The sequence below is a fragment of the Syngnathus typhle genome, unplaced genomic scaffold (genome assembly GCF_033458585.1).
Source record: "Syngnathus typhle isolate RoL2023-S1 ecotype Sweden unplaced genomic scaffold, RoL_Styp_1.0 HiC_scaffold_31, whole genome shotgun sequence".
In the NCBI taxonomy this organism is placed as follows: domain Eukaryota; kingdom Metazoa; phylum Chordata; class Actinopteri; order Syngnathiformes; family Syngnathidae; genus Syngnathus; species Syngnathus typhle.
Genome location: NW_026871937.1, coordinates 675,326 through 683,270, shown reverse-complemented (window position 1 = coordinate 683,270; position 7,945 = coordinate 675,326).

The following is a 7,945-nucleotide window of genomic DNA, read 5'->3' as shown; positions in this document are numbered from 1 at the left end:
CAGCTCGCCGAGAAAATGCGATTTAAGCAATAAAATTAAAAATGCTTATTAAACATAAACCAAACGTTGGAGGTGGTCATTTCTTCATGCGCAGTGAATAACTCGGCACTCTAAAGCACCCGAGAGCGTTTTTTTCGATGCCAACCTAACCAGAGTGACGGGAGCGGCACAATTCAGAAAAAGCGCTCAGCTCGCCGAGAAAATGCGATTTAAGCAATAAAATTAAAAATGCTTATAAAACATAAACCAAACGTTGGAGGTGGTCATTTCTTAATGCGCAGTAATAAACTCGGCACTCTAAAGCACCCGAGAGCGTTTTTTTCGATGCCAACCTAACCAGAGTGACGGGAGCGGCACAATTCAGAAAAAGTGCTCAGCTCGCCGAGAAAATGCGATTTAAGCAATAAAATTAAAAATGCTTATAAAACATAAACCAAACGTTGGAGGTGGTCATTTCTTAATGCGCAGTAATAAACTCGGCACTCTAAAGCACCCGAGAGCGTTTTTTTCGATGCCAACCTAACCAGAGTGACGGGAGCGGCACAAATCAGAAAAAGTGCTCAGCTCGCCGAGAAAATGCGATTTAAGCAATAAAATTAAAAATGCTTATTAAACATAAACCAAACGTTGGAGGTGGTCATTTCTTCATGCGCAGTGAATAACTCGGCACTCTAAAGCACCCGATAGCGTTTTTTTCGATGCCAACCTAACCAGAGTGACGGGAGCGGCACAATTCAGAAAAAGTGCTCAGCTCGCCGAGAAAATGCGATTTAAGCAATAAAATTAAAAATGCTTATAAAACATAAACCAAACGTTGGAGGTGGTCATTTCTTAATGCGCAGTAATAAACTCGGCACTCTAAAGCACCCGAGAGCGTTTTTTTCGATGCCAACCTAACCAGAGTGACGGGAGCGGCACAATTCAGAAAAAGTGCTCAGCTCGCCGAGAAAATGCGATTTAAGCAATAAAATTAAAAATGCTTATAAAACATAAACCAAACGTTGGAGGTGGTCATTTCTTCATGCGCAGTGATAAACTCGGCACTCTAAAGCACCCGAGAGCGTTTTTTTCGATGCCAACCTAACCAGAGTGACGGGAGCGGCACAATTCAGAAAAAGCGCTCAGCTCGCCGAGAAAATGCGATTTAAGCAATAAAATTAAAAATGCTTATAAAACATAAACCAAACGTTGGAGGTGGTCATTTCTTAATGCGCAGTAATAAACTCGGCACTCTAAAGCACCCGAGAGCGTTTTTTTCGATGCCAACCTAACCAGAGTGACGGGAGCGGCACAATTCAGAAAAAGTGCTCAGCTCGCCGAGAAAATGCGATTTAAGCAATAAAATTAAAAATGCTTATAAAACATAAACCAAACGTTGGAGGTGGTCATTTCTTCATGCGCAGTGAATAACTCGGCACTCTAAAGCACCCGAGAGCGTTTTTTTCGATGCCAACCTAACCAGAGTGACGGGAGCGGCACAATTCAGAAAAAGTGCTCAGCTCGCCGAGAAAATGCGATTTAAGCAATAAAATTAAAAATGCTTATAAAACATAAACCAAACGTTGGAGGTGGTCATTTCTTCATGCGCAGTGAATAACTCGGCACTCTAAAGCACCCGAGAGCGTTTTTTTCGATGCCAACCTAACCAGAGTGACGGGAGCGGCACAATTCAGAAAAAGTGCTCAGCTTGCCGAGAAAATGCGATTTAAGCAATAAAATTAAAAATGCTTATAAAACATAAACCAAACGTTGGAGGTGGTCATTTCTTAATGCGCAGTAATAAACTCGGCACTCTAAAGCACCCGTGAGCGTTTTTTTCGATGCCAACCTAACCAGAGTGACGGGAGCGGCACAATTCAGAAAAAGTGCTCAGCTCGCCGAGAAAATGCGATTTAAGCAATAAAATTAAAAATGCTTATAAAACATAAACCAAACGTTGGAGGTGGTCATTTCTTCATGCGCAGTGATAAACTCGGCACTCTAAAGCACCCGAGAGCGTTTTTTTCGATGCCAACCTAACCAGAGTGACGGGAGCGGCACAATTCAGAAAAAGTGCTCAGCTCGCCGAGAAAATGCGATTTAAGCAATAAAATTAAAAATGCTTATAAAACATAAACCAAACGTTGGAGGTGGTCATTTCTTAATGCGCAGTAATAAACTCGGCACTCTAAAGCACCCGAGAGCGTTTTTCTCGATGCCAACCTAACCAGTGACGGGAGCGGCACAATTCAGAAAAAGCGTTCAGCTCGCCGAGAAAATGCGATTTAAGCAATAAAATTAAAAATGCTTATAAAACATAAACCAAACGTTGGAGGTGGTCATTTCTTAATGCGCAGTAATAAACTCGGCACTCTAAAGCACCCGAGAGCGTTTTTTTCGATGCCAACCTAACCAGAGTGACGGGAGCGGCACAATTCAGAAAAAGTGCTCAGCTCGCCGAGAAAATGCGATTTAAGCAATAAAATTAAAAATGCTTATAAAACATAAACCAAACGTTGGAGGTGGTCATTTCTTAATGCGCAGTAATAAACTCGGCACTCTAAAGCACCCGAGAGCGATTTTTTCGATGCCAACCTAACCAGAGTGACGGGAGCGGCACAATTTAGAAAAAGCGCACAGCTCGCCGAGAATATGCGATTTAAGCAATAAAATTAAAAATGCTTATAAAACATAAACCAAACGTTGGAGGTGGTCATTTCCTAATGCGCAGTAATAAACTCGGCACTCTAAAGCACCCGAGAGCGTTTTTTTCGATGCCAACCTAACTAGAGTGACGACAGCGGCACAATTCAGAAAAAGTGCTCAGCTCGCCGAGAAAATGCGATTTAAGCAATAAAATTAAAAATGCTTATTAAACATAAACCAAACGTTGGAGGTGGTCATTTCTTCATGCGCAGTGAATAACTCGGCACTCTAAAGCACCCGAGAGCGTTTTTTTCGATGCCAACCTAACCAGAGTGACGGGAGCGGCACAATTCAGAAAAAGCGCTCAGCTCGCCGAGAAAATGCGATTTAAGCAATAAAATTAAAAATGCTTATAAAACATAAACCAAACGTTGGAGGTCGTCATTTCTTCATGCGCAGTGATAAACTCGGCACTCTAAAGCACCCGAGAGCGTTTTTTTCGATGCCAACCTAACCAGAGTGACGGGAGCGGCACAATTCAGAAAAAGTGCTCAGCTCGCCGAGAAAATGCGATTTAAGCAATAAAATAAAAAATGCTTATAAAACATAAACCAAACGTTGGAGGTGGTCATTTCTTAATGCGCAGTAATAAACTCGGCACTCTAAAGCACCCGAGAGCGTTTTTTTCGATGCTAACCTAACCAGAGTGACGGGAGCGGCACAATTCAGAAAAAGTGCTCAGCTCGCCGAGAAAATGCGATTTAAGCAATAAAATTAAAAATGCTTATAAAACATAAACCAAACGTTGGAGGTGGTCATTTCTTAATGCGCAGTAATAAACTCGGCACTCTAAAGCACCCGAGAGCGTTTTTTTCGATGCCAACCTAACCAGAGTGACGGGAGCGGCACAATTCAGAAAAAGCGCTCAGCTCGCCGAGAAAATGCGATTTAAGCAATAAAATTAAAAATGCTTATAAAACATAAACCAAACGTTGGAGGTGGTCATTTCTTCGTGCGCAGTGAATAACTCGGCACTCTAAAGCACCCGAGAGCGTTTTTTTCGATGCCAACCTAACCAGAGTGACGGGAGCGGCACAATTCAGAAAAAGTGCTCAGCTCGCCGAGAAAATGCGATTTAAGCAATAAAATTAAAAATGCTTATAAAACTTAAACCAAACGTTGGAGGTGGTCATTTCTTAATGTCCAGTAATAAACTCGGCACTCTAAAGCACCCGAGAGCGTTTTTTTCGATGCCAACCTAACCAGAGTGACGGGAGCGGCACAATTCAGAAAAAGTGCTCAGCTCGCCGAGAAAATGCGATTTAAGCAATAAAATTAAAAATGCTTATTAAACATAAACCAAACGTTGGAGGTGGTCATTTCTTCATGCGCAGTGAATAACTCGGCACTCTAAAGCACCCGAGAGCGTTTTTTTCGATGCCAACCTAACCAGAGTGACGGGAGCGGCACAATTCAGAAAAAGCGCTCAGCTCGCCGAGAAAATGCGATTTAAGCAATAAAATTAAAAATGCTTATAAAACACAAACCAAACGTTGGAGGTGGTCATTTCTTAATGCGCAGTAATAAACTCGGCACTCTAAAGCACCCGAGAGCGTTTTTTTCGATGCTAACCTAACCAGAGTGACGGGAGCGGCACAATTCAGAAAAAGTGCTCAGCTCGCCGAGAAAATGCGATTTAAGCAATAAAATTAAAAATGCTTATTAAACATAAACCAAACGTTGGAGGTGGTCATTTCTTCATGCGCAGTGAATAACTCGGCACTCTAAAGCACCCGAAAGCGTTTTTTTCGATGCCAACCTAACCAGAGTGACGGGAGCGGCACAATTCAGAAAAAGCGCTCAGCTCGCCGAGAAAATTCGATTTAAGCAATAAAATTAAAAATGCTTATTAAACATAAACCAAACGTTGGAGGTGGTCATTTCTTCATGCGCAGTGAATAACTCGGCACTCTAAAGCACCCGAAAGCGTTTTTTTCGATGCCAACCTAACCAGAGTGACGGGAGCGGCACAATTCAGAAAAAGCGCTCAGCTCGCCGAGAAAATGCGATATAAGCAATAAAATTAAAAATGCTTATAAAACATAAACCAAACGTTGGAGGTGGTCATTTCTTAATGCGCAGTAATAAACTCGGCACTCTAAAGCACCCGAGAGCGTTTTTTTCGATGCCAACCTAACCAGAGTGACGGGAGCGGCACAATTCAGAAAAAGTGCTCAGCTCGCCGAGAAAATGCGATTTAAGCAATAAAATTAAAAATGCTTATTAAACATAAACCAAACGTTGGAGGTGGTCATTTCTTCATGCGCAGTGAATAACTCGGCACTCTAAAGCACCCGAGAGCGTTTTTTTCGATGCCAACCTAACCAGAGTGACGGGAGCGGCACAATTCAGAAAAAGCGCTCAGCTCGCCGAGAAAATGCGATTTAAGCAATAAAATTAAAAATGCTTATAAAACATAAACCAAACGTTGGAGTGGTCATTTCTTCATGCGCAGTGATAAACTCGGCACTCTAAAGCACCCGAGAGCGTTTTTTTCGATGCCAACCTAACCAGAGTGACGGGAGCGGCACAATTCAGAAAAAGTGCTCAGCTCGCCGAGAAAATGCGATTTAAGCAATAAAATTAAAAATGCTTATAAAACATAAACCAAACGTTGGAGGTGGTCATTTCTTCATGCGCAGTGATAAACTCGGCACTCTAAAGCACCCGAGAGCGTTTTTTTCGATGCCAACCTAACCAGAGTGACGGGAGCGGCACAATTCAGAAAAAGTGCTCAGCTCGCCGAGAAAATGCGATTTAAGCAATAAAATTAAAAATGCTTATAAAACATAAACCAAACGTTGGAGGTGGTCATTTCTTCATGCGCAGTGAATAACTCGGCACTCTAAAGCACCCGAGAGCGTTTTTTTCGATGCCAACCTAACCAGAGTGACGGGAGCGGCACAATTCAGAAAAAGTGCTCAGCTCGCCGAAAAAATGCGATTTAAGCAATAAAATTAAAAATGCTTATAAAACATAAACCAAACGTTGGAGGTGGTCATTTCTTAATGCGCAGTAATAAACTCGGCACTCTAAAGCACCCGTGAGCGTTTTTTTCGATGCCAACCTAACCAGAGTGACGGGAGCGGCACAATTCAGAAAAAGTGCTCAGCTCGCCGAGAAAATGCGATTTAAGCAATAAAATTAAAAATGCTTATAAAACATAAACCAAACGTTGGAGGTGGTCATTTCTTCATGCGCAGTGATAAAGTCGGCACTCTAAAGCACCCGAGAGCGTTTTTTTCGATGCCAACCTAACCAGAGTGACGGGAGCGGCACAATTCAGAAAAAGTGCTCAGCTCGCCGAGAAAATGCGATTTAAGCAATAAAATTAAAAATGCTTATTAAACATAAACCAAACGTTGGAGGTGGTAATTTCTTCATGCGCAGTGATAAACTCGGCACTCTAAAGCACCCGAGAGCGTTTTTTTCGATGCCAACCTAACCAGAGTGACGGGAGCGGCACAATTCAGAAAAAGTGCTCAGCTCGCCGAGAAAATGCGATTTAAGCAATAAAATTAAAAATGCTTATAAAACATAAACCAAACGTTGGAGGTGGTCATTTCTTAATGCGCAGTAATAAACTCGGCACTCTAAAGCACCCGAGAGCGTTTTTTTCGATGCCAACCTAACCAGAGTGACGGGAGCGGCACAATTCAGAAAAAGTGCTCAGCTCGCCGAGAAAATGCGATTTAAGCAATAAAATTAAAAATGCTTATTAAACATAAACCAAACGTTGGAGCTGGTCATTTCTTCATGCGCAGTGAATAACTCGGCACTCTAAAGCACCCGAAAGCGTTTTTTTCGATGCCAACCTAACCAGAGTGACGGGAGCGGCACAATTCAGAAAAAGCGCTCAGCTCGCCGAGAAAATGCGATTTAAGCAATAAAATTAAAAATGCTTATAAAACATAAACCAAACGTTGGAGGTGGTCATTTCTTAATGCGCAGTAATAAACTCGGCACTCTAAAGCACCCGAGAGCGTTTTTTTCGATGCCAACCTAACCAGAGTGACGGGAGCGGCACAATTCAGAAAAAGTGCTCAGCTCGCCGAGAAAATGCGATTTAAGCAATAAAATTAAAAATGCTTATTAAACATAAACCAAACGTTGGAGGTGGTCATTTCTTCATGCGCAGTGAATAACTCGGCACTCTAAAGCACCCGAGAGCGTTTTTTTCGATGCCAACCTAACCAGAGTGACGGGAGCGGCACAATTCAGAAAAAGCGCTCAGCTCGCCGAGAAAATGCGATTTAAGCAATAAAATTAAAAATGCTTATAAAACATAAACCAAACGTTGGAAGTGGTCATTTCTTCATGCGCAGTGATAAACTCGGCACTCTAAAGCACCCGAGAGCGTTTTTTTCGATGCCAACCTAACCAGAGTTACGGGAGCGGCACAATTCAGAAAAAGCGCTCAGCTCGCCGAGAAAATGCGATTTAAGCAATAAAATTAAAAATGCTTATAAAACATAAACCAAACGTTGGAGGTGGTCATTTCTTCATGCGCAGTGATAAACTCGGCACTCTAAAGCACCCGAGAGCGTTTTTTTCGATGCCAACCTAACCAGAGTGACGGGAGCGGCACAATTCAGAAAAAGCGCTCAGCTCGCCGAGAAAATGCGATTTAAGCAATAAAATTAAAAATGCTTATAAAACATAAACCAAACGTTGGAGGTGGTCATTTCTTCATGCGCAGTGATAAACTCGGCACTCTAAAGCACCCGAGAGCGTTTTTTTCGATGCCAACCTAACCAGAGTGACGGGAGCGGCACAATTCAGAAAAAGTGCTCAGCTCGCCGAGAAAATGCGATTTAAGCAATAAAATTAAAAATGCTTATAAAACATAAACCAAACGTTGGAGGTGGTCATTTCTTCATGCGCAGTGAATAACTCGGCACTCTAAAGCACCCGAGAGCGTTTTTTTCGATGCCAACCTAACCAGAGTGACGGGAGCGGCACAATTCAGAAAAAGTGCTCAGCTCGCCGAGAAAATGCGATTTAAGCAATAAAATTAAAAATGCTTATAAAACATAAACCAAACGTTGGAGGTGGTCATTTCTTAATGCGCAGTAATAAACTCGGCACTCTAAAGCACCCGTGAGCGTTTTTTTCGATGCCAACCTAACCAGAGTGACGGGAGCGGCACAATTCAGAAAAAGTGCTCAGCTCGCCGAGAAAATGCGATTTAAGCAATAAAATTAAAAATGCTTATAAAACATAAACCAAACGTTGGAGGTGGTCATTTCATCATGCGCAG